General features: G+C 45.0%; 1 protein-coding gene across 4 annotated transcripts in view; it reads left to right on the top strand.

Annotated features, from left to right (window-relative positions):
- Positions 1–10,520: 10,520 nt before the first annotated feature.
- HPN (hepsin) overlaps positions 10,521–25,725 on the top strand; it is a 55,125-nt gene continuing 39,920 nt past the window's right edge. Inside the window, exon 1 of one of the 4 annotated variants that reach the window (XM_075606170.1) lies at positions 10,521–10,647. The gene's annotated coding sequence lies outside the window, so the exon portion shown is untranslated. The other 3 variants (XM_075606172.1, XM_075606171.1, XM_075606173.1) reach the window with 3 other exon arrangements.

The following is a 25,725-nucleotide window of genomic DNA, read 5'->3' as shown; positions in this document are numbered from 1 at the left end:
AACTTGTGGACTGGGCCCCCCTCTTTTTAGCAACATCCTTTTGTTTCACTTTTACTGCGGGCCCCAGCCGAGATCCTGGCCTGCTTTTTGTAGGGTTGGTATTACTCTCCAGCCCTGCTGTGGAACTGCTATTTCCGCAGGAATACTGTAGAAGGGGATTCGCTTGTTAGGCTGATCCCAACATCCTGGGGCCTGCGACATGCTCTTTTCTTATGACCATCTATGGGATCCTAATATATAGGGCACTGTCCATAACTGAAACACAATAAAAGGGGGGTGGGGAGGCGATCTATACTATAACTGTGGGAACATATCCCCCTACCTCTAGTCCCTGAGGCTCCTCTCCTGCTACCAGGCTGGAAGCTTGCTTCTAGAATTCTCTCTCCCGTTTTATACCTCCTGTGACACAGTATCTCTGTGTCACCACAGGACAGAGCTTAGCATGTACTGCTCACCATTAACCCCTTCTATCACTCTAGTAAACCCACAGAAGGGAGGTTACATAAAGATTATGCAAACCTGTCAAAGTGTTTATTTACCACAGGAATGTTAAAAGCATAACTTAATTTTCTAGTACAAAACTGTTAATTAGCTCTATTTGACCTATTAAGTCAGCTTTTAGAGTGCCGGGCCATGGGTGGACGTTGACGGGACTTCACTTCCGTTTTGATTAGGATTGCCACTCCCTCCACACCCTCTCCCCCCCCTCCAGAAAACAAGCAAGTGCCTATGGTGTCCTTGGTATGTTACAAGGACATTTGCAAAGGTTAAACGTGCCACTGTCCTTAGTTCACTGTAATCCTTGGAGTGACTGCCCCTTTAGAGGGTATCTCTGTGGGGGAAAGTAGATAATGCGCAGGTGACATACCTAGGGATTAACTACACTTCCCAGTTTACTTATCATATTATCAGCACCTTGTTGATACCTGGCCATTCATATGACCCACCAACTGTTATATGTCACCTTTGATCCCTGCACAAACCCTGTGTGCATTAGCTATTATGGGTTGATACCAGGAATGTTCCCATGATGACCTCATACTGAGGTACATCTGATACTGTTAGTGAGACGCATATTTACTCTGCATCCTGCAGTGCCCTCTAGCAGACAGATCTTGTACTACACTGACCTTGATCACAAGCTTTATTTAGTTTATTTATTAAAATGTTTTACCAGTAAGTGATACATTGAGAGTTACCTCTCGTTTTCAAGTATGCCCTGGACACATAGTTTTGGTGACAATACATGGTTGCAATAAATGAACAGGGTTATGCATTATGTATAAAGACATTGCATAAACAGTTTAATGTATGTTATCTATTAGGTGTCTGAAACAGTTACAGACCAGATAAAATGTGAGACAGCTTTAGTTTTGAAAGAATTTAGACTGGTGGCGGCTGTGAGATTCTCCGGCAGATTGCATCTGTTTTGGAGTGCACGGTAAGAGAAGTAGGAGCGGCCGGATACTTTGCTGAACCTTGATATCGTGAACAGTCTTTTGGAGTGTGATCTCAGATAAGTGCAGCATGTGGTAGGGGTGAGGAGCTTGTTCAGATAGATGGGTAGCTTGCCCAGAAAGTATTTGAAGGCAAGACAGGAAAGATGAACTTTGCGCCTGGACTCAAGTGATGGCCAACCTCATTCTTTGAGCATTTCATAGTGATATGTGTAGTTACATTGCAGAACAAAGCGGCATAATGAATTGTAGAGGGTGTCAAGTTTGCTAAGGTGAGTTTGGGGTGCTGTGCCATATACTATGTTCCCATAGTCTATAATTGGCATTAGCATCTGCTGTACAATGCGTTTCTGACCAGCAGACTTAGCGAGGATTTGTACACCTAGTTTGGCATAGGTTTTGGATGTCAGGGTATCAATGTTCAATCACCCCCATTGATCACCAGCTAAAGAAGTTCACTTTCCTTAAACTCATATTCTTCCTGTGCTCCCCCATTTCTCTGTGTTCTATCAATGTTCAACCCAAATGTTAAATGGGGATAAAACCATATGCCCAGATATTTTAAATTGGTGACATGGGCTAAGATGGTGTTCCAGTTGGTTCTGATGCGTAGCTTTAGAAATGTAGCCTTGGTCCCAAATACCATTGTTACAGTTTTGTCTGTGTTTAAAAAAGTTTGTTTTGGGAAATCCAGTTTTCAAGTCTCGAAAAATCAGATTTAAGTACGAGTCCAAGGTCTGAGAGGCGAGGGCTGTGCGCATTTTGTTTTGAGGAAACCATATCAAAATAAATACGTGAGTGTCTGAAAATATGTAACTCCCTCCTGATCAGTGCAGCTTTGGAATCGCTGCTGCATTCTTTCCTTAGCTAATTCAGAGCCTCGAGCAGATAACATATTCTAAGATAATAAATGCTTTTTGCAGTTTGATTTTTGGGGCCTGGGTGTGAAAAGCTGTTTAAAAAAAAATCTAAAAACAGCACGTCATTCAAAATCCTATAATGTTTTTCTACTCTTTATGCCCTTTGGAATGATTTTATTGTATTAAACCAGAAAAACTGCGTTCTAACATTTTTTTCTCTCTCTTTTCTTATTTGTATATGTAAAGCGTGTGACAATGTATCATTATACATTCTTACTTAAGCTGGCAATGGTTTGGTGCTCCTGTTATAAATCTGTCAAAATCCTGATTGTGTGCCTAACATAATGGCTGCCTTTCAGTTTCAATCAAATCTTCAGTCAGTGTAACTCAGCAGCTACAATGTATTCTTATATCACTAAGGTAACATTATCTGTTGTTACAGTTTGCAGCTTAAACTGCTGGGAACATTGGCAACAAATTATCCCAAACAGGAATGTGTTGCAAAGATCTTGCACTGCTGGGGAGGTGGCTAAAGTCTGCTACAGAAATCTAAAGATGCTTTAAAACTCATTAAAAATGGCTGAAGAGTTGAATAAACAAACAAAAAATCAGTCACTGTTACCTAAAACTACAGAATTGATTTGTTTAAAAAAATACATATAAGATTTCACATGTTTTGCTGCTTTAATCTTTCTTGGGTTCCTAGCGGGGGTGTAGCTACCCTTGTGTGTGTGCTGATCACGCACATTTTAAGTGAAACTTCTTTGTCTTTTGTCACTGTTTTGTCACAGAAATTGTATTTGTGATGGTGATGTTTTTAATTAATAATCAGAACGCAATTTCAGAAGAAGTTTGACTTAGAACGTGTGTTTTAGCTATTTGCACTTCTATATTTATAGTAGCTGAATTCCTTGTGTGTGTGTGTGTATCTGTGCGTGTGTTGTTCTCCCCCCTCTGTCCTGATTTCCCCCCCCCCCGGGGATTGTGTGAGTCCCCCCGGAGCTGCCCCCTCTCTCTCCCCCGGCGGGCGCGAGGGTTTCTCGGCGGCAGCTCACTGGGGGGGGGGGGGGGGGGGGGGGGGTGGGTGTTGCGATGTGGCTCACTCACTGGGGAGGGGGGGTGTTGCACGGCAGCTCACTCACGGGGGGCGGGCATGTTACGCGGTGGCGGCTCACTCACGGGTGGCGGGTTACGGGGTGGCTCATGTTGCTCGACAGCGGCTCACTAACTTTGCTCGGCGGCTGCTCACTCACGGGGGGGGTTGGGTTGCTCAGCTGCTGCGGCTCACTCGCTGGGCGGACGGGTTGCGCGGTAGCGGCTCACTCACTGGGCGGATGCTCGGTGGCGTGTGTGTGTGTGTGTACGCTCTCCTGCTGCTGCAAGCTGGCAAAATTCAGTGGCAGTGAATGTTGCTGACGGCCTCTTCTGCCAGCAGTGACATCACTTCCGTCACCACTGACTTCCGTTCCCACCAACTCCATTCACTGCCACTGAATTTTGCTCATGAGTTAGGTGCCGCTAAAGAAGTTTCACTTCAAAAAGGAAGGGGAAGCAGGGCACTACGGATTTATAATAAAGCTAATTTATTGTGCCAATAATAGATGTTTCAGCCGGTGCAACGGCCTTTCTCAGCTGCCACTTGCACTTGAAACGTTGATTATTGGCACAATAAATTAGCTTTATTATAGATCCGTAGTGCCCTGCTTCCCCTGCCTTTTTTCTGTACTCATTGGATTACCAACAGGTTTTCCCGGGACCAGGAGAACCGGTAATTGTATCGCTTATTACTGTAATATGGGGTGCAGCATCTAACTATTTTTAACTCTCTTCAGATTTAGACAGGCTTGGGCGGGTAGGAGGAGAGCGGAGGTTGGAGGAGATCAGAGGTGGATGCCAGTGGCGGAGCGCGCGTGGTTGATCACATTAGAACAGCTGTGGGCGTTAGGAGGGAGGAGGAGGAGAGCAGGGATGTCCGGCTGCTTAATCACTGCAGCTTCCGGGCTACAGGTGGCGCTGCAGAGCACTCCACAGCTGCTCCTATAGATCTTCCAGTTCCGTGTGTCTGTTGATAAGTGTGTGTTTGTCTGTCTGTGTTGGTAAGTGTATGTGTCTGTGATGGTAAGTGTGTGTGTGTTTGTTGGTAAGTATGTGTTAGGTTTGTGTGTCTGTGTTTGTAAGTCTGTACGTTGGTAAGTGTGTTTATTTGTAAAGCATATGTGTGTTTCATGCATTATGTGCATGTATATGTTGTATTTCTAGTGCACTTTCCCCACCCCCTGAGAGATGTGTGGCTACGGTGTGTGAATGTGGTGCAATACCTGATGGTGCCCAGGAGATCTGAGCCTCCGCTGCTGGGAACCTGGGGTGCACCTGAGTGATGCTCGTTAGCGCCTCCACCTGTACAGGATTCTATAGTGTAGAATGACCCCGTTACAGGAATGATCCAACCCACCCAAATGTGTGTGAGACAGCGCTGCCTCAATAAAGTGTTGAGTTGGTGCACTGGTGAGTTTGGTACCTGCCAGGTGCTCCCACACTCGGGCGCGCCGTTGATACAGATGGCATCCATGGATCCATTGAGGAACTGTGACGCCTCCGCCTCTACGGTGGGTGGGTCCCTCATGGATGGTACCACCGTATGCAATGCCTCTTGGTTGCAGGTGTCTGGTCCCAGATCACCGGAGGCCAGGATGCAGCCGCGTCCTGGCTGTGTCCCTCACTCTGGTACTACAGGGGCAGTGTCCTTATCTATGGGCCTGTCCCTGCAGCAACCACAAGCTGATGGAAGTCGGGGCCTAGCTGGGGCCTAACGGGGTATCTGGCCTAGTGCAGGTGCCAAAGACACCTGCACATACAACCTACCTCTTCCTTGTCCCAGCTCTGACTACTGGCATGTTTTCAGCGCGCAAAATGTATCTCTTTTTGCTTCAGGGTATCCTAGCAGCCCTATTGGCTAGATTCCCTCATGTGGTGCTGCAACCCCTGTGCATTTTGGGGCTTGTAGTCCCAGCGGAGCCCTTCAAGAGTAATGGCCGCCGCTATCTCCTGACTGCGCATGCGCAATCCCTCTATATGCCGCCGGGTGCCCTGCTGCGCATGTGCAAGCCTTCCCGTCATGGCGGCACCCTGCAGCAGCGCTCGCCGCGAGTCTCTGGCGACCCGCTCACCCGACAACAACCTTCTACAGCCACCGGAGGTGCGCGCACCCCGCACTGGCCCCCACTCACCCCGGCACCTGCCGATGCACCCACCACCGCAGCAGGTAAAGAGGCATACGGAGGACCAAGGGGACCCGGGTTACATATTTACTGTTTTTTTTTATATGTTGAATATAAATTTGTATTTGTATATGGTGTGTGTTACATGTTTGGTATGTGTGTATATGGTGTAGTGTTTGTGTGTCTGTATATATGGGAGGGGAGAGAAGATAATGGGGGAAGGGAGTAGAGAGAGAGAATGGGGAGAGGGACGTGAGAGGATGCGGGAGTAGAGAGATGGGGGGGGTTGAAGGAGAGATGATGGGAGGGAGAAGAGTGGATGGGGGGGGCTGGAATGGGTGGAGAGGGAGGATAGAGGATTGGGGGACAGAGAGAGAGGATGGGGGGGATAGAGGATGGAGGGGGGGAGATAAAGAGGATGGGGGAGAGGGAGGAAAGCAACAAACAAAAAAAAGGTGGGGGTGCATGTGTCCCGGTTTTACATTTCAACATCTGGTCACCATAATGAGGGGAAGATCTGATGATGATGATCGGGGATAGAGCTGATGATGATGAGGGGGGAGAGAGATGATGATGATGAGGGGGAGAGAGCTGATAATAATGAGGGGGAGAGATTATGATGATGATGAGGGATGGGGAGAGATGATGAGGGATGGGGAGAGATGAGGAGGGATGGGAGAGATGATGAGGGATGGGGAGAGATGAGGAGGGATGACGAGATAGAGAATCATGGAGAGGATGGGGGTAGGGAGAAAAAATTGCAGTCAGTATTAATATTAATGGGGCCCTGAATATTTTTTTTGCCCGCGAATGTTGAGCTACACAACTGGTTCCTATAGCAAATATTTAAGAAGCTACAGCACTTCTTCTTTGGAAATAGGCGGCCATATTGCCTGCCCTGGGGAGCAGGATCTTCATCAATCATGGGAGAATGGATCAGCCGCTTAATTCCCTGACCTTCCAACATTTCGTAGGTATAAAATAGGTACCTCCATTATTCCTCTACTCCCGCTACACAGGTACTTCCAAGATATTGAAATCCCATGACCTATGCCGCTTACCACACACACAACCCATGTTGTATAATAGGAACAGCTGGTCTTACAGGAGCCAAACATATATAGTGTACCGGGTACATAGGTGCAGTTGGAGGGTATGTAGTGCCATAAATGCAAGAGACCGCTGCATATATTCAAAAACAAACAAAAATGGGCAATAAATTATGAAGCCACTAATAATAATATTAGAGAATGTGTTACATGGATGAGTGCTTTAATACAACGCCAATATATTTTGCTAAGAAGGTCTGAAGCTTTCGAGCAGGTTTTTCCAGTTTGTAGATCGTGCAGTCTCACCTCGGTGACCGGTTAACCTCGGGTATTCTTTAATATTTCCTACAGTAGGCATCAAACCCTCATGGACGTCTCACCAAGTGATTGACACAATCTGTCAGGCGTGTCATGGGAAATATCAGAGCAGTTCTTCCCTGTTACCATATCGTGTGCCTATAAACTTATCTTAATCAATGTCTTTCACGGATTTTTTTCTTCTTTTAGGTTAGACAATAAGGATGCCTCAGTATTACAAGCCACGGACCCCAGCAAAGAGAAGCCCGGCTAAGGAGACCATCCACGATACACAGAGGTCTTTGTCTGGTGCTCATACCCACGGAAATGTAGCTCATTTATGAAAGCCTCAAAGTGACTTTGTATCCCAAACATTATTACTTTCGATCATTTGTACCTTGATCTGGAACTTATACATTACTCTTGCTGATTACTAATTACACATTCATTATTTTGGTTTGGTTTATTAATCCTAAAGAAGGTGTTGGAAAACTAATCATTGATAACTATCAATCAATAACATGTGTAATCCCCCCCTAATGGGACCACTTTCTTGGTCTCTAAAAGGGTAATAGGGCATTAAAAGGTTACGTTTAAAGTAAGGCATGATGAAGAATTTGTGGCGCAAGTAAATCCAAGGACATAAGGGAAAATAAATAAACAAATATAGTGCAACACAGTATAAACAATATCAATATGAAGGTGTTGCGAATGATACACTCACATGCTCATAGTATGACTCATAATAAATTATAGTTACCTTTATTCTACCTAGATATAGAGGTGGGATTCTGGCGTCACCCAAGGAGTATAAAAGGAGTTGCAGAAACTTCCAGTCCCCAGGCTCCTGGAGGACACCAGAGGAGAGGAGTCTCACTGTGTTAAATGTAAGTCTTTAAGTGTGTAACGTTGTGTAGAGCAGGGGTGCGCAAACTTTTTTGTCTGTGCCCCCCTGCCTGCTCTCCCCCCCTGCTCGCGTCCCCCCCTCACCTTGTCTTCGGGCGTCACAAAGTCGTGTGATGCCACGTCGCCGGAAGCTGCTGGAGACCAGGTAAGTAACATACAGAGGCCCCGCACGATCCCCCAGCATTATATTTAAACGCTTTGGGGAAGAGTACGTGGCCTCTGTAAGCTCCATGCCCCCCTCCCCCGAAAATGTCATGCCCCCAGTTTGTGCACCCCTGGTGTAGGGTATGGTCACCTTTTATTATTTTGTAGTTAGGGAAGAGTGTCCCTTAACTAAGAAGGGCCACTATAATAGTATAGAGTCAGAAGTATTCTATCTTTTCTAAAAGAGGGTGCGTGTGGCCCTCATTGCAAGGGATCCCTAGATCAGGGACCCAGGAGAGTGCCACATGTGGAGTTGCTTGTAGCCAGCTCTTGACCTTGCACACCACGCTACCATAGTAAGGACTATTAGGGAACTGTATAGGATGACAGGTAGATGGGAACCTCGATAGACGATACACCCCTGCACAGATTCCTGAAAGGTGTCTGGAAATGCCTCTAGTCCACTAATGCAAGGGATTGCATACTATCCATAACAATGGTATGGAAAGGTGACACGCCGTGTGTGCCTCCCTGGGAAGCTACCTGAGCACTCAGGGAAAAAGATAGTGTGATGTACTATTGTCTAAATAAAGAAACGGTTTGTCTAACAAAGTTCCTGGCGCCCTTATTACCAACTGCTTACATCACCAGCCAGCCCGGACGCCAGTACCCGGAGGAAAGGTAGGAGAGACTCTAAGCACCGACATCTGCACCAAGCTATTCCACCGGACTTATATGTGACACTTACAATGTGCTAAATTAAAACCCGCATTTGTCACAATATATGTGAATTAAGTGGGTACTCCGCAGCTCTCACCGCCTCCCCTCGTTGCTCCAGAGCTCCTTCGCCTGCACTTCGGGATTCCAACTCCTCTCTGTGTGTCCTCTGGTGCGTATGACGTCACGGCTCTGTAGATGGTGAAGCTACGGGTCCCTCACTGGTCCAAAACACCACTCAACACGTTTCGCCCAGCCCTAGAGAGCTGTGTATGTCTTCGACACTCCTGACGAAGTGCACATTTTATATACTTACCTTTAACATAAAGTATTTTATATCAGATTGCGCTATGTAGTGCTGTTTTTCTCCTCTACATATACCATCGCCTTACTGACGAGACGTGCCTGGAGGGAATCCCACACACCATCCTATCCTATTGGGTAGCAGCCCTATCTGCTAATTGCATTTTTACCACGAACATCTTGTGAGTAGATATACCAGTAGAGCCAAGATTTCATCACATCATTTATCTCTTTGTCCAAACGTCTGCACTTAAATTTTGCACTCTTTGTTTTTGTTTCCCATATATGCTCCTCCTGGATTGTCTGAAATATATCTTTCTTCTTGGAACCCGTGAAACAGGTTCCACCAGAGGGTTTGAGCAGGGTTATGTAATATTTGTTTTTAATTTGGTTGAATATTGAGCACACATTGATAATTGCACTTGTTATTTGCACTTATTATTCATTTAAGGAGTTAGCGCCTTTTTTCACTTTAATTCGCTATACACATAAAGACAGACATACATACATACATACAATATGCAAAACACTTCCATGTAACAATGAAAATCTCATTGGCACCAGACAAACAAAAACATAACACACAACTCATTATTTTCAAGAAGGCTGTGATTTACTGACCTCGTGGATACCGTGGAAAGCCATCAAAAACCTGATTGTCACTGCCACCTAGAGGTCACAGTAAATCCACAGGTTGTTGTACAGTTTTGTTTCTTACCGTGGTTTAAAAGATTTAATTTATCTGAAACGGTTCAAGTAAATTGGCTGAAAACGTAGTACAAGTTGCAAAATAAATTATTTAATGTTTTAATCAAGAATCCGGTCGATGAGATGTACCGTTTACATTGTTTTAAAGCTGCAGTTCAGGCAATATCCTGTATGTGTGTTTTTTTTTAATAAATCAGTTCTGTAGTAAGAAAAAATACTTTTAGCATTTTCTGTTTTAAAAAAAACAACCTTGAAAGACCAATTTTCATGTATTCTATTTTAACAAGCATGCTTGTTCCTATAGCAAAGATTTACATTCCCCATATTTAAAGATGTCGCCAAACTTTGCCGATCAATAGACGGAGAACGAATTGACCGGCAGCTATGCAGTTCTTTAGGTAATTAGAGATTGCCCACATGAAACTATTGAAGTAAAAAAATTAATTAAAAAAAAAAGACTGAACTGCAGCTTTAATTGCATTAAAAAAAAAAACAGAACAGGAATTACAAGATGGCGGCTTAACCGATTTGGTTGTAACTTCTGCCAGATCCAAGTTATGGCGGCAAAAAGGAGCCCTCAAAATATCATCAGAAATGACTCAAGGTGTTTGGCCTGTGGAGAGAGAGAGAGCCCACAAACCAAATAAAAACCAGGAACACACACCCAACATGGCCACAAAGTCTAGTTGAAGTCTTCACTTCGGTCGCTCATCCAATAATATCAATAACTGCATTGGCATTAAAGGGGTCAGGTTATGGTCTGGTGATGGGTAGGAGTGTAACTGAGCAGCACGTTCCAGTGTGTGGGACGCTGGCTGTACGTCTGTCTAGTTAATCAGTGACAGAGAGTCCAATCCAGGGGTCAGTGCTGATTTCCCATCAGATACACCAAGTTCCCGCACGGGACAGGGGATAGGTACCCACTCCCAATCCGTTATTCCTGGCCTGCCCCTCCTGTGTGACACATGTCAGACTGAAGACCGAGGAGGTAAGTGGTCCAGCTTTGGATTGCACCGCAGCAGAGCTGTGATTACACGGAGACATGGGACGGTTGACCACTTTGTATCAGAGACGGAGCAGAGATCAGACTCTGCCCTCCAAAGGGGCCTGCAGGATTTTGCAACGTCATATTGTGAGTTAACCCTTTCAGGGACCTGACACACAAAGGGTAAGCAGACAAGTTCATTACATCATAAGCGAGTGGTACAGAAGGTGATAATGGAGAAATATGTGGGGAATAAAACATTCAGCCCTAGAGGGGCCAGCACTGCAGGAGAGATCTGCTCACGGCTGCAACTATGCAGAGATCTTTAAATAATCATGTTTCTTCGTATTTAAAAAAAAGCCCACATTAGTCTCACTACACATTCGCTAAGAAGTCTGTTTAGGTGTTTTTTTAATTAGTTAAAAAAACACGCACTTTCTCATACTGCCTGCATTCCTTTCTTGTTTTATTCTTTGACACACCTGCATCTCCAACCAAGTAACACAACACGTGGCTAGCTTCTTTCCACCCCCCCCCCCCCGTTTGCTCCTGTGACAAATGGAAAAAACGTGACCACTTCTCTCACATTGGAGGCAGATCATTAGCCAGAGACGTTGTATTGTATTGTATTGTATGTCTTTATTTAGGTTTCCTTCTTGCACCTGCTTTGGTTATGGAAGCTGAGAGACGTTATACGTTGTGATACCTCTGAATGGCTCAGCGGGACGTGATAGCGTGTACAGAGCTTTCCAAACCTCACTTTATGAAACCTCTGTGTACACTGTTACATCTAAGAATAACTGTCCTGTTAATCCATTAAAAGGTAACACAGCCAGTCTATACTGTACTTGTCCAGGACCAATACTGCTAACACTTTGCATTATTGATTTGGCAGATTTTTCCATTCTGTATTGTCCCCATTGTTGGGCCTCTTTCTCTCCCCCTCTCGCACATGGTAGAGACGTGCTCTGCAGTCTATGTGATTTGGTGTGTTTTGGCAGCGTCTGTCGGTGCTGGTGGCAGAGTGACCGCAGCTAAAGGGATAAAGTCCTTTTCGGAAACAGACATTTAGTTCCAAGCTAATAATTACCCACTGCTCACACTCACACTGGACAGCGCAGTGTCTGTAGAGAGGAGTGTGGTCAGCCTGGATGTCATTACTTGGGGCTGTTATTTTGCAAGCAGCTGACTTTGAAAACCAGAATGCACTGGGTGTAGGATTTATACAACAAGGCATGGGGAGACATATTTTATTGAGCTGCCCAAAAAACAAATATTTATTGGTACAAAACAAAGTATACATGTTCATATTTGTAGAAAGATAGAAAAACAAGGGGAGCTCAGATCAGCAGAAAACAGCAACAATAAACAGGTAAGTATAGTGCACTATACAAAATGACTGAGAGTCGGAGATGGTATAGTAGAATAAGTATTACAGATACTCACACGGGCCTATGTGAGCAAATGCCTCTCGAGGCTTAACTCTGTAGAGGGTCCTTTCCCTGGAGTTATACGCCTTCCTCTTGACTACTGGTATTAAATCATCTTAATATCCCCCCATCAGTTTTTCATCAGTATATATACTGATACCTACCTCTGGTTCCTCTCTTTTACTTTGGGGGTAACCGAATATTCTGAGGGTCCGGTGTGCTTACCGTGTGCTTACAGTAGTTTCTGTGTATCAGTTTGTCAATGTGTATACATGTGTGCAAATGTAAGCGTTAGCTGTGTTTACAGTACATATTAAAATCTTATTTTTAAAATAATCATTTTAAGTAGCACCTAAAGAGTAATTCATGTAGTAATAATGTGTTTGTGGGGGTGTAACAATAGGTACAGGTAGTCCTCGCTATCCAACGATTCAGTTTACAACGAATGGCATTTCCAAACCTTTACAATGCAATCCTATGGCTGCTATCCGACAGGGGAATGTGTTATCCAACGCTCACCGCCACTGATTAACATGGGACTCACTTTACAACGGTTTCACCATCCAACACTTCTTCCAGAACGGATTCCGTTGGATAACCGAGGACCGCTTGTACTTAAACTGCACTATGGAAGATGTGCAGAGACATGCAATATGCAAGGGAAAAATACAATGTTATAGGGCTGAGTGTTCAATAGAAAGAGTAGATATTCAGAGTGGAGAGGAGAGAAATAGTTTGGGAGAAATGGAAATGCCAATAAATAGGAGTAGACAGACAACTAATCCCCAACTGAGTTTGATCGACCAGCACGGTTACACATACAGTACTGTGAGAGATCCCACATCTATGCAGATGTATTTATCAGCCCCTACCTTCACACCTGCAATCTAGTCCCAAGTCTTGGATTGCCTCCTGACTATATCCTCGTGGACTGCACTCCACCTACTTAAACTTACTTTGGCTAAAACTGAGCTTATCATATTTGCCCCTAATCCTGCCCTAATATCCCTTTTTTCCATCACAGTAAATGGTTCTTCCAAGTGGCGTAGCTAGTCATGCGCGGGGCGCGGGGCCCCGGGCAAAACAATTCAGGGCCCCATTAAAAGGCCCATCCTGTCCCTGATTCTCTCTCTCATCATTCCTCCCCCTCCTCATCATCAACATCTCTCCCCTCCTCATCGTCATCATCTCCCTTCCCCCAGCATGTCTCTCTCCTTTCCCCACAGTTTGTCTCTCTCGTTTCCCCCATCATCTCTCTCCTCTCCCCCCAGCATCTCTCTCCTCCCCAGCACATCTTTCTCTCTCCTTCCCACACAGAATCTTTATCTCCTCCCCCCACATCATATTTCTCTCTCCTCCCCCTTCCTCCAGCATGTCACTCTCTCTCTCTCCTCTCCTCCCAGCATGTCACTCTCTCTCTCTTCCCAGCATGTCTCTCTCTCTCTGTGGGATGCTCTCTCTCTCTCCTCTCTCCCTTCCCTCTTATGTATTACTCTCTTGTACGTCATTTTTTCTTTGTGTCTCTTCCTTTCTGTCTTCTTCCCTTTCAAGTCTGTTTTTACCCCTGTGATTTAACCCTTCTCTTCCCTCTCACCTTTCCCAGCCTGTCTCTCAGGCTGCAGCTCGAGCCCCGCCCACTGACCGAGGCCCCGCCCCTTTCTTTCACCTTTCCCAGCCTGTTTCTCAGGCTGCAGCTCCAGCCCCACCCTGCTCTAATTGAGGCCCCACCCCCTGACCCAGGCCACACACACACACACACACACACACACACACACACACACACACACACACACACACACACACACACACACACACACACACACACACACATATGGAGAAGTGATGGGCAGTTTTGGGACTGGAGATTCTAGAAATAGACCAATTTTCCAGAACATGGATCTTTGCGATCATGGTGCCGGAAAGAAAGTGTCCCCAGAGGATTAACTCTGCGAGGGTCAATGTTTCTGAATGGGACCCTGTAGGAGGACATGTGCAGAGGTACGCAATGGAGACTGTTGTAAGGTGAAATTATAACAAGGCTTTATTGTGCCTGTCGCTTAAAACACAGCAAAAAAATCAACATAAGCGAAATAGTGAGCCAAACAAAGAAAACCTATCTCTGCTTTGGAGACTATCTACACATGTAGCTCAGCCCTCTCTGACTGGGTTGGTTAGCCCTTTCTTTACCAGCCCCAAATCATGGAGACATTTATCAATACACAGACATAGATAATAGTCTTATACGAAAAAATTATCAATACAGACATAGATAATAGTCTTATACGAAAAAGTCTTATCTGTTAGCTGTGCTGCTGTAGGGGAAGCTTCTCTGCTCTCTTGGAACTGCACCCTTGTGTGCACAGGAAATATCAGGCTCCAAGTTTAGAATCTTGTCCCCTTTGTCTTGTGGTCAGCTTGTCACTCAAGACATCTGTTTTTCCTTGGTTCAGCCCAGTTGTGGACTAAGGAATCTCTCCTCTGTCTCCAAGTTCAGCTCAGGTGTGAGCTAAGGAGTCTCACTTCCTGTCTCAAAAGACAGGCTTTTCTAAGCCATCTAATCAGGCAGGTGGTGTTAGTTAATTGCCTACCAGCAGTTAACCACCACACTGCTGGATTAGAGGCACATTTGTGAACAGGGATAAGTCCCCTGTTACAGACCCCCGCAGTGTTGATCCTGCCGGGCCAGCCAAAATTCTGGAAAAGCTGCACAGAGAAGTCCCAGAGATAAGCAGTGTCACTCTGTGTCTCCCCGAGCAGCTCAGAAGCATCTCCATATCCAGGGCCGGATATAGTTTAGACCTGGGCCCCCCCACTTGTCGGTGGCCTTGCGAGCCCCCGCTGTTCACACCCTCATGAGCCGCCACCTCTATTTTCCCCTCTCCACGTGTACTTCTCTCACTCTCCCCCATGCCGCCACCTCCTTCTTCCACCCCCTCTCTCCGCTATCACTTAATTACCCCCCGTTTTCAATCCTGCTCCCTCAATCTCCCCCACAATAATTACCCCCACTCCCACACACACAAAATGCAGCACACGCGCTCACACACACACACACACACACACACACACAAAATGCAACACACACACACACACACACACACACACACACACACACACACACACACACACAATGCAACAAACACACACACAAAATGCAACACACACACAAAATGCAACACATACACACCCCTTTGTACCTGACATCACCTACCCCCCTTTGTACTTCACCTCACATGTGCCCCCTTGTATCTCACCTCACACCACCCCCTTGTACCTCACCTCCCCCCCTTGTAGCTCACCCCGCCTTGTACCTCACCTCACAGTAAACCCCCCCCCGCTTGTACCTCCTCCTCCGCTGCACATCGCGCACGCCATCTGTGCAGTGCCTACAAGCCGACGAACTTCTGGCGTGAGGGCAGGGACACAACAACAGCAGAGAGAGGCGCCTGCTGCAGCGGCGGAGGAAATCTGGGGCTCGACAACTGGACACAGATCGGCTCCGGGACAGTGGTCAGCAAGCTGGCCGGGCCCCCCGCAGCCTCTGGGCCAACTGCCCCAGCTCTCTCCCCCACGTCGGTGTCACTGTCCATATCTGTCCTGTCCCTTGATGTAGATGACTGAATATGGATATCTATGTCACGAGGGGGGGATACTATAGGACCACATTCCATCATCTACATCATCAAGGGAGTTGGACAGGACATTTAAATGTCCTGTATAACACCCTTAATGACATAGATGACCATATGTGGTCCTATAGTATTCCTCCTTGTGACGTAGATACCGATATTCAGTCATCTACGGCAGCGGTGCGCAAACTGGGGGCGAGCCCCCTTGAGGGGGCGCAAGATTATTTAGGGGGGGCGCAGGCAGCGTGCGCCGTAACCTGGTGTGCGTAGGCCGACAGACGCTGTGCGCAGGAGGGCAAAAAACTGTGCGCGGTTGGCCAAGAAGATGTGCGCAGACGGCTGAACATGATCGTGCAGGTGGCGGTCATGTAATGGTGTGTGTGCACGCGCGGGGGCTTCGGATGTATGGGGGAGGAGCACGCCCCAGCACTGTGATGTCAAACGCCCCTCCTTCCGGTATCTGCCCTGCAATAGCGCTGTGTTCCTGCTCTCCTCCGCTGGCAACCTGCTTCGCTGCGATCCTCTGCAAGTGAGAGGGTAGGCTGTCAAAGAGCAGGAAGAATAAAAAGGCAAATGGGAGAAGGAAAAAGGAGGGGAAGGAAAAAAAAAGAGGAGGGGGGAAGAGAGGGAAGGGAGGTAGCAAAGAGGTGGATGAATGCGCCCCAAAAGGATTGCCTTTGTGCACGTACGCTCTCCCAAGCTTGGCGCTTGGGGAGACTAACAAAATTGACTTTGAAGCGCGCTCAGCAGCAGTCAATACACACACACAGCCACACAAACACACACAGAAATAGCCCGATCCACGCCACCCCCGCTCGTGCTTGCAAAATTTTGCAGGACACCCTGTGCTCATGCTTGGAGAGTTGGTGATGTCACCGCTCTCAGCGGCAACGTGGACGCAGCCTAATTTTGCAAGCGCAAGCTGTTGAAATTTATTTGTATTTACATTGTATACCGTTTAATAAAGGTTTTTTTTTTCCATGTGATTTTGATTACATGAGTCAGGGGGGGCCCGAGAAATTTCATGGATGAAAAGGGGGGCTCGGCACAAAAAGTTTGCTCACCCTTGTTCTAAGGAGTAGGACAGACCACCGGACTAAACTACTTACCCCCCTTCATTACCTTAGAGTCCAACCGCTAAGGCAATGAAAAGATTAACCCCGCACACCCCACCCCCTTCACGATTACATTTTTTAAGGACACTACCCCCCGTCTCTCAGCACCTTCCCCCATTCTCTCTCTTCCCCCCTTACAGTCTCCCCTCTTGCCTCCCCCTCACTTCCACTCACTCCAACACCCCTGGCTTCCCACCAATCTTACGTTGGGGTGAAAGTGGTCTGAGTGATGAACCGGTCCGGGGACACTGCAGCTCCCTCCTCCGGTCGGAAGTTGGAATCAACTTCTGGTGGTGACAGGAGCAGGGAGAGGATTGCTGTGATCGTTGGATGCGAAGCTGGGGAGCCGCCTGTCACGGTAGCTTGTGACAGGTTGTAATTTACACCAAAACTATATATAAATATATATATACCTGGGTTTGAACTGGGACGAGACTTAGATATGATAAATATAATTTATTCCTTGATAAAGGTGAACACAGCAGATTATACAATAACAGAAAAATATAGACACTTACTTAAAGATTATGTCAAGAAAGCCATCAGGATTACAGACTGGCCACTTCTCCCATATTTCAGTTGACATCACAGCAAAACAGGCAGGACACATGCATGGCATTTCTTCTCAGCAATCAAGATGGTATAGAACAGACTGAACACTTGAAGAACTTGCAAAACATGAACAACATGGATAAAAGGGTGGCTCTGACTTATATATCATTTTAACCCTTGCATCCCAGCTTACGGCGCCGTGCCGTCTAGTAAAATCCCCTTTGAAGCTTTTGAAGCTGACTTTGGGCTTCCAGGGTCCAGTGTGAAAAGTTACACTTACTCTGGTTAATTCCTTTTGTCCGTTGGGCCAAGCATAAGCAATTAGCAACTTAGCCTTTGATGACCACGCGATGTAAATTCTGTCATTCCTGCTCATTATCATAGCAGGGGGTTGCAGTTTCTCAGAACTCAACCAAAATTTCATATTTACTGCAAATCACCTCATAACTTGAGTTCAGTAATACATACAGTCAGGTGAGCTATATTAATACATTCCGTCCCACCTGACGCTCGCAGAGAGACCCAACGTTACAGTGTAATATGAAAATGAATAGAGATATTAATATCTGGCAGCCACTAAGGGCCAGATATTAAGTGTTTGTAACGGTTGGTGGCGGGGAAGTCAAATATGTAGGTCTTAGCATGTTCAGCCAAGGACATCTCATAGTATTCTTATATTTAATAAGGTTACTCATTTTGATATCCTGCTTGGGGTAGCTCCACCCCTACCCCCATCAATAAACCCTTTGAAGCAGGATACCTTTTGCTGGAAGGTGTGAATAACAAACACTTCCATTCCTGGGTCTCGCATAGCAATACCCCTGTGAAGCCAGGCTAAATTCTAGCAGGATGTCCTATTTAGCATACAGAGGTAACCCAGCTTTAAGGTGTCAAGACCATTTGGTTCCTCATGCATTACAAAAGGGCAGGCATTCTGCCTGTACATTAGCATTAGCACACCATTAGCATTCTGCCTGTATATTTCAAAAACTGCAAAAAGTCACTTTATCAAAAATATATGTTCCTCTTATGACAAAGTTATATTTTTAATATGTGTGTACTTGGGGGGTGACCCGGAGGCTGTACCCCAAGGCTCAGGGTCCTGGCTTAATCAGTTCCCAAATTACCAGTTTTCAGGTAACTGTTTATTCAGCACTGCATATAAGATTAACCCCTTAAGTCCCAGTGGGTGGATTATGCAGACACTGACCCAGCAACAATACATTTTACACAGGGGAATAAGCATTTTCATGTTATAACAAGGGTTAAATCACATTTCTGGACCTCAGCCCAGTTAACCCCTTGTCTCCCTGGCGAGGTTAGAGGGGGGCCCTTGGGGAGTAACCCCGTTAATCCCGGGCCAAACCCTCACTATCGTCACACCGCCGCTGTTAGAACAACTGTCCTAACGGCTCCCATCACCAGCCACACCGGCCCACAACACTGACTGCGCCCCAGCTTGACGACCTTTGCGTCCTACTGGTTGAGAAACATTGCTCAATATAATCAAGGCGCCAGATAGATATGGAGACTGCTTCTGAGCTGCTCGTGGAGACAAACGGAGAGGCTGCTTCTTTCTGGGACTCCCCTGCCCAGCTCCTCCAGACTGGCTGGCCTGGTAGCATTAACGCTGTTGGGGTTCTGCTTTAGTCCTCCATGGCCGCGGATTTCTGCGCATTGGTCCCCAGTGCCGGGGACAGCAAGTCTTGCTACATCTTTAGGTGATACACCAAAAAGAAAAAGAACTCAGTGGATATTAGCACTTAATATCACTAATGTTATATGGCAATCTTAAAAATATCTTTTATTTAATTGATTTTAAAATAAATGGTGCATGAGAAGAGGGTAAGTATTAAAATACATCATGACACTGTGTGTCTAGTAGCTGGCACAATGCCTGAAATAGCAAGTCGCTATCATAGATTAGACCCTTTGTTTAAGGTCTCAAAGTGGCAGTGTCAAATTACTATAATAGTGCAGATCATTACTTGGATTCCCCCCTTGGCCAGGGAGAGGAATAAGATGGTGTAGGGCTGTGAATGGTAAGTCTCATCCGATATTGAGGTGAGGTTCTTGCTCTATAGACGAGTAGTCAGGCTTCACTATGTATAAGGAACTAACAGGTTGCTGCAGCTATGAAATAAATCAGTTCTGAACCTCTATAGTGGGGATTCAGATCGCATTATATTGTTTGGCTGACGAATGTACTACCTGCATGCGAGCTGCTGTTGTAGCAATGCTGCTAACTTGTGAAAGTTCCGCTGAATAGCCTCCGTTGGGTATTAGAAGGAGAGCGCAATGTAAGCTATCAAGCTATATCCATGGCGTTACGAGCCATTCACCTCAAAATCGCGGCCATAATGAAAGTACGTATCTATCAGGATGAAATATTACTGACACTGCCAAAGTCTTTAGGTGACAGAAGAAACCTCCCTAATTGCAAATGAATCGAGCAAGAGAGATTAAGACCTGTTTGCACAAAGCTGTGATAACCTGCATAATGATTAACATCCATAGATATCAATAATTAACCACTATATTGTAATCAGTATTCACAACAGCCCAAACAATAATGCTGAGATAATGGGTTTTATTGCTCAAATGACTCAATGGTATTTCTTTGAAATATTATCACCCAGTAATCACTCAAGGATACATGTTTTTTTTTAAATTTAATGACCAGTTTTGGGCTACTGCAATACAATGTGTTAATTATTAATGTAGAGACCACGTTTACAACTTACTTCCTTACCGCCAACATGAAGGATTTGGGAGCAATCTCATACTATGTAAGGAAAAATCGGACAGACCAGAGAATAGAAGAGAACAAGAGATGAGGAACGCGTCAAATGAGAGGATACAGAGATAAGAATGGCAAAGGGTGAAATGGAAGAGACGGAAGCACAGAGAGAGGAATACAATAGTAAAAGATAGATTAAAAATGGAGGGAGAAAATATTGGTATTGTTTGGTGTGTGTATGAGGGCGAGAGAGCAAGGAGAGGACATTGCTGAGAGAAAGAGATACAGAGATGAGTGAGACAGAGGAGTGCGGAGTGTGACCACCTTTCCAAGGCCCATTAGGGAGATTTTATCCCTGACGTTACAGCTGCAGCTCAAAAAAATAAAAATAAATGTCCATTCAATACAATCTGCACACTGACAAGTGATTAGCTAAGTTCCCGATCGATCCGTTGTCCTGTGATCAATCGGCGAAGATTCGGCGTGGGGGTTCATTAAATCTCTGTTAGTGCAGCAGAAGAGGACCCAAGATGCAAAGTTCTGTGGGGAAGATCATGTGACCAGGCAGTCACTAGATACAATTGGTGCACTGCTAGAGAGAGAGCAAGGCTCAAAAAGGGGTGTGCCGGAGCCTGTTTCAGAAGAGGAAGGGGATGTGACTTTGTAAATGGTTGCTATAGAAACAAAAATGCTTGTTATATTAGAATACATTAAAAAAGTCTTTACAATTTTTTCTTTTTTTAAACGCTACAAGTATTTCCTCATAGTACAGAACGTATTTATATAAAAATAATAACACATGCAGGATATTGCTTGAACTGCAGCTTTAAACATTACATAATATTGCACTGTGGGGGTCATGACCCTGCTTTGCTTGATCAAAGACCCGAAGCCTGAGCACGCACCATCATTAAAACGCTCAGACTGGCATATCTAAGCACATTGCTTTGTGTAAGTGGAAGGGATCCCAGAAAGGAAGACCTGACTTGAAAAACTGCAAAGTACTAAGCACATTTGGAGTGCACGTTTAGGGGGACCACGTCCCAGTTTTAGAGTTCTGCCTTGGAGAGGGACAGGGGTGGCCTCTTGCAAGTCAGTGCTGTTAAAATCAAGTCAGTGTTCGACCGAGGACCAGAGGATCTGTGAGTAAAGGACGGTGTGGGACTGAATTCATCTATGACTCGAGTGGTGGTCTAAGAATACAAGCCTTATAAGTAAAATGCCAACGTGTGTGCATTGGAATCATTATCAGTTTTAAAGGCAGGTCTGAGTTACCTGGAGTGTAGCTTTGAGATCCTATAAGTAATTGAATGGAGAATTTACTGCTGAAGTCCTACACATGTCTAGCAAGTTTGGTTTATTGATCTGATGGACACGGACCGACACACATCCCCGTGGCAGCATTTAAGAAGAGTGCTCGGGTAGACCATATTTGGTATAGAGCCCTCGTTGTTATACATATGAATGAGAAATAAAGATCTCGATGTGGCAGGCCTTGGAGTTTTATAAAAGGCACAGAGGATGAATTAATGGCTCACAAGCTTGAGAGAATGTTCCTAAGAGAACAGTATGCTTAAGGCCTGTAATATAGTGGGGGCGCGCGCCTGTGCGAACGCTCGTGCACGTGACGCACACTTTTTGTGTGTACGGTACGTGCTGCTATGAATGACGCGCTTGGAAGGTACTGTGTGTATGTGTCACTGTGTGTTTGTGTGTCACTGTGTGTTTGTGTGTCACTGTGTGTTTGTGTGTCACTGGGGAAGCTGTGTGTGTGTGTATATTAAAAATGAAAAAAAAAAGACATGCTGTGTATAGCGCTGCTAGTTTTACATAGCGCGTTACAAGGACATTTTGCAGGCACAGGTCCCTGCCCCGTGGAGCTTACAATCTATGTTTTTAAGTGCCTGAGGCACTTGCTCAAGGTCACAAGGCGCCGACACCAGGAATTGAACCAGGTTCCACTACTTGAAACTCCGTGCCAGTCAGTGTCTTTACTCCCTGAGCTGCTCCTTCGCCCGGCTTATGGGACATTCAATAAGACATTCAACGTTTCTAAAGCATATCCTGCATCCTAGTCGTGTGCAGTGAGCGTTGGAATAAAGGCATCTGTAATAAGTTCACTACTCCATGTCATTCTGTTTGCATTGCACTCTCCTAGTTTCATATATTTGGGTGAGATTTTGAGATCTTCTAGCCAGGAGAGGGCAGCACAAACAAGCTGCACTAGCATTGAATGTAGGTAGGGGAGGGTAATATTTACTTAGCATGGCGACTGTAGCGTGAATTTGAGATGGTCTTATAAGGGTAAACAATACATACCGGGAAGTGTTCCAAAAAATTACATGAGGAATGATTGATATTAATATTTAGAAGTAAACTGAGTGTAGCTCTGAAGATGTAGGAAGGTATTTTAGTCCCAGTCTGCAGGATGGAAGCTAAGTAGCCGACTGGGCCCATGTTTTGGGTTTCTTGTATGCAGAACTTGGTTGAGGGCAACGTATGTTCATGTCGCCACGGCTTCTCGGGCCACGCTGAAAATATTTGACGGGTTCCACCGAGCATTATGTCTTGGTGATAACGTGCAGAACTGCAGGGACTATAGACTATGTACTATATACCAACATCATTAACACTATGCATCAGGTCTCCAACACGGAATCTGCACCAAAATGTACGAACCTTGTTTATCTGATGCAAATGGTCCTCGATAATGGGTTTGTAACCACACAGATCTAACAACAGAAATACATGAAATTAATGTGATTAGAATTGTTGTTATTAAACCCAGTCCCAGGGTCACCTTTGTAACCTTTTAGTTAAGCACTGAAAGGCAGATCCACAAGGCTCCATTACGGGACTTAATGTGACGTTAACTTAACTTGATGTCACCTTAAACTAAACCGCATTTTTTCAAAGCCTAATAATGTTAAATTAAGTCATGTTTTTTTCCAGTGAAGAGCATTGCATGAATTATAATGGCCGTTGGTGATAATAAGATCCTTAAAAAAAAAAAGGAGGGGTTTATCCGAACATCGTATATCCACTTAGGATAATTGTGTAATTTATACACAGTTACACACAGTTAGAGTAGACAGATCCACCTGTGCTGAAGCAGGGATATTGTTCTGGCCCTCAAGCTCCCTGTAGCAAGGGAGTAGGATCAGGCAGATTAACTCGTCCCCTTAAATGCACACAGAGTCCTTCTATTTTCTGCAACGTTATTGGAGGTGGTATACAGGAACATAGAATAACTGGGGGTGGCACTAGTGAGAGGAAGGTCAAATATCAATGTCTTGTTCTGGGAGAAGCAGTGAGAAAGGGAAGCTACCTACAGACTGCTGGTTCCAAAAGGAAGTATGCATGTCTGTTCAAATATGGCTGGGAGAAACAATACAGCCAGGAATGCTGGGTGATACAACAGGAGCCTGGGCAGTATTTGCTAGGCAACAGGCAAACAGGGAGGGAAAGTAGTTGTATGTATGCATGTCTTTATTTATATAGTAATACATGTGGCAATCATATAAATAACAAATAATACAAATAACACAAAGGGAAGAAGTGCTTCAGACATAAAAGTAACATTTAGGAAAAGGAGTCCATGCCCCGAAGAGCTTACAGTCTAATTGGTTGGTAGGATGTACACAGACAGTAGGAGGGCGTTCTGGTAAGCGCGTCTGCAGGGGGCCAAGGTTTATGTATGAGGTATATAGTATCAGCCATGGAGCTACTCATGTACTTCGTTAACAGGTGTGTTTTAAGGTGGGTCTTAAAGGTGGATAGAGAGGGTGCTAGTCGGGTATTGAGGGGAAGGGCATTCCAGAGGTTTGGGGCAGTCAGTGAGAAAGGGTTAAGCCCGGGAGAGGGCTTAGATATAAAGGGAGTAGAGAGAAGACATCCTTGAGCAGAATGCAAGAGTCGGGATGGTGCATAGTAAGAAATTAAGGCTGAGATGTAGGGGGGGGCAGAAGAGTATTTTTTGTATTCCATTCACTGCATACAGAAAAGAATTAACATAACAATAATACAGCCAACAGCAAGGGATCTGTGATATGTATGCGGGGCCTAAGAAATTAACATTTAGGAGCACTATATGAGCTGTGTGTGAGCTACAGTGCAGTTAAAACTGGTTAAAAAACAGACGTGCTCAAGCAAATACAGTGAAAAAATACATATACTTCCCACGCTTATTGCTGCAGCAAAGGTTATCTCCACCTCTCTCCTGGGGGAAGAAATCTCTCAATAGACTATTACATTCACGTGTGTGTACTGGGACCTGTTGAATAAATAGAAGTGGAATGGGCGAGCTTAATCTAAGGAGGAGGGGACACAGACCGTGCAATGTTCTGGCCAAAGGACTGAACTAAATGAACTAGAGGAAAAAAAACAGCGATGAACGAAATAATTTGTCATATTGGATGTGCATTGACAATTCTTAGTTTATTGTAATATTTATACACGGCTCACATCACAGTAAAATAAATAAATATATATATTCACCACGCTTTGCCGTGTAAGGCGCATGCTGCTGGTGAAAAGATTGTCCATACATATATGAAAAAACAGAAATTGAATCCCTGCGCTTCTCCCATTGGGCTAACAATAAATGGGGAAATAAATACACATAGTGAAACCTAAGTCTGTAAAACAAAGGAGACTTTTGGTTACATCCTTTGATCAAATAATGACAAGCCTGCTAACCAACGTCAAGGTAAATGTCAGTAGCAGGTCCCTATGCTAAATGCATACAAATGTTCTGTGAAATATACCCTGAAGGGGTTAATAAACAAAGCATACGCTTAGGTAACTTAGTGCAGTTAAACACTGGTATATACCAGTAAAGATACTTACATGTATGCAAGTAAAGTGAATTTACAGGGAGCTTACTGGGAGATTACAGTATATACCTTGAAAAGGAGGGACTAACCTCCCACAAGCTGCTCAATATGAGTTACAGGTGGATTGGCTGAATACATTAAACTAATCTTAAACTAAGGAGGAGGGGACACAGGCCGGGCAATGTTCTGGCCAAAGGATTGAACTAAATGACACATTCTTATGAGAAGAAAAAAATAGAAAAAGAAAAAAAAACAGTGATGAACGCAATAATTTATCATATTGGAGGCTCATTGGCGATTCTTAGTTTACTGTAATACAGTACTTATACATGGCTCACATCACAGTAAAACTGGATACAGATGTTAATTAGTGTGATGTAAATGGTTACTGAATAGCAATGCAAATAAAAGGTTAGTGTAAATGGGTGAGCTCCGGAATGAGAGGGAGTGTGAGAGTTGTCTGTACTGCTGAGAGAGCAGGAAGTCTGCTTAGCGATGCCTTATTACAGAGCACTTTTGCATTGAAGTAAAGAAAGTTAGTGGTACAATGTATTTACTCAGAAGAAGAAGACATGAACCACTGTATTCAGTATATAAAATGTTTGCATGACTTATATTCCCGTGTTGTTTTTTTGCTCACGGTTTTGAAATCTCCCTTGACAATGGCCGCTCTCCTGTCCTTGATATGATCCTCACCGCCGGGTGTATCTGCTTATTTTCTGATTAAGGATGTGGCCGTCCATGTTCATTCTTTTTCTTACCGTTTGTCCAGCTTCACCG

The sequence above is a fragment of the Ascaphus truei genome, chromosome 6 (genome assembly GCF_040206685.1).
Source record: "Ascaphus truei isolate aAscTru1 chromosome 6, aAscTru1.hap1, whole genome shotgun sequence".
NCBI lineage: Eukaryota > Metazoa > Chordata > Amphibia > Anura > Ascaphidae > Ascaphus > Ascaphus truei.
Note: the sequence above shows the minus strand (reverse complement) of the source record. Positions and strands in the feature narration are given on the sequence as shown.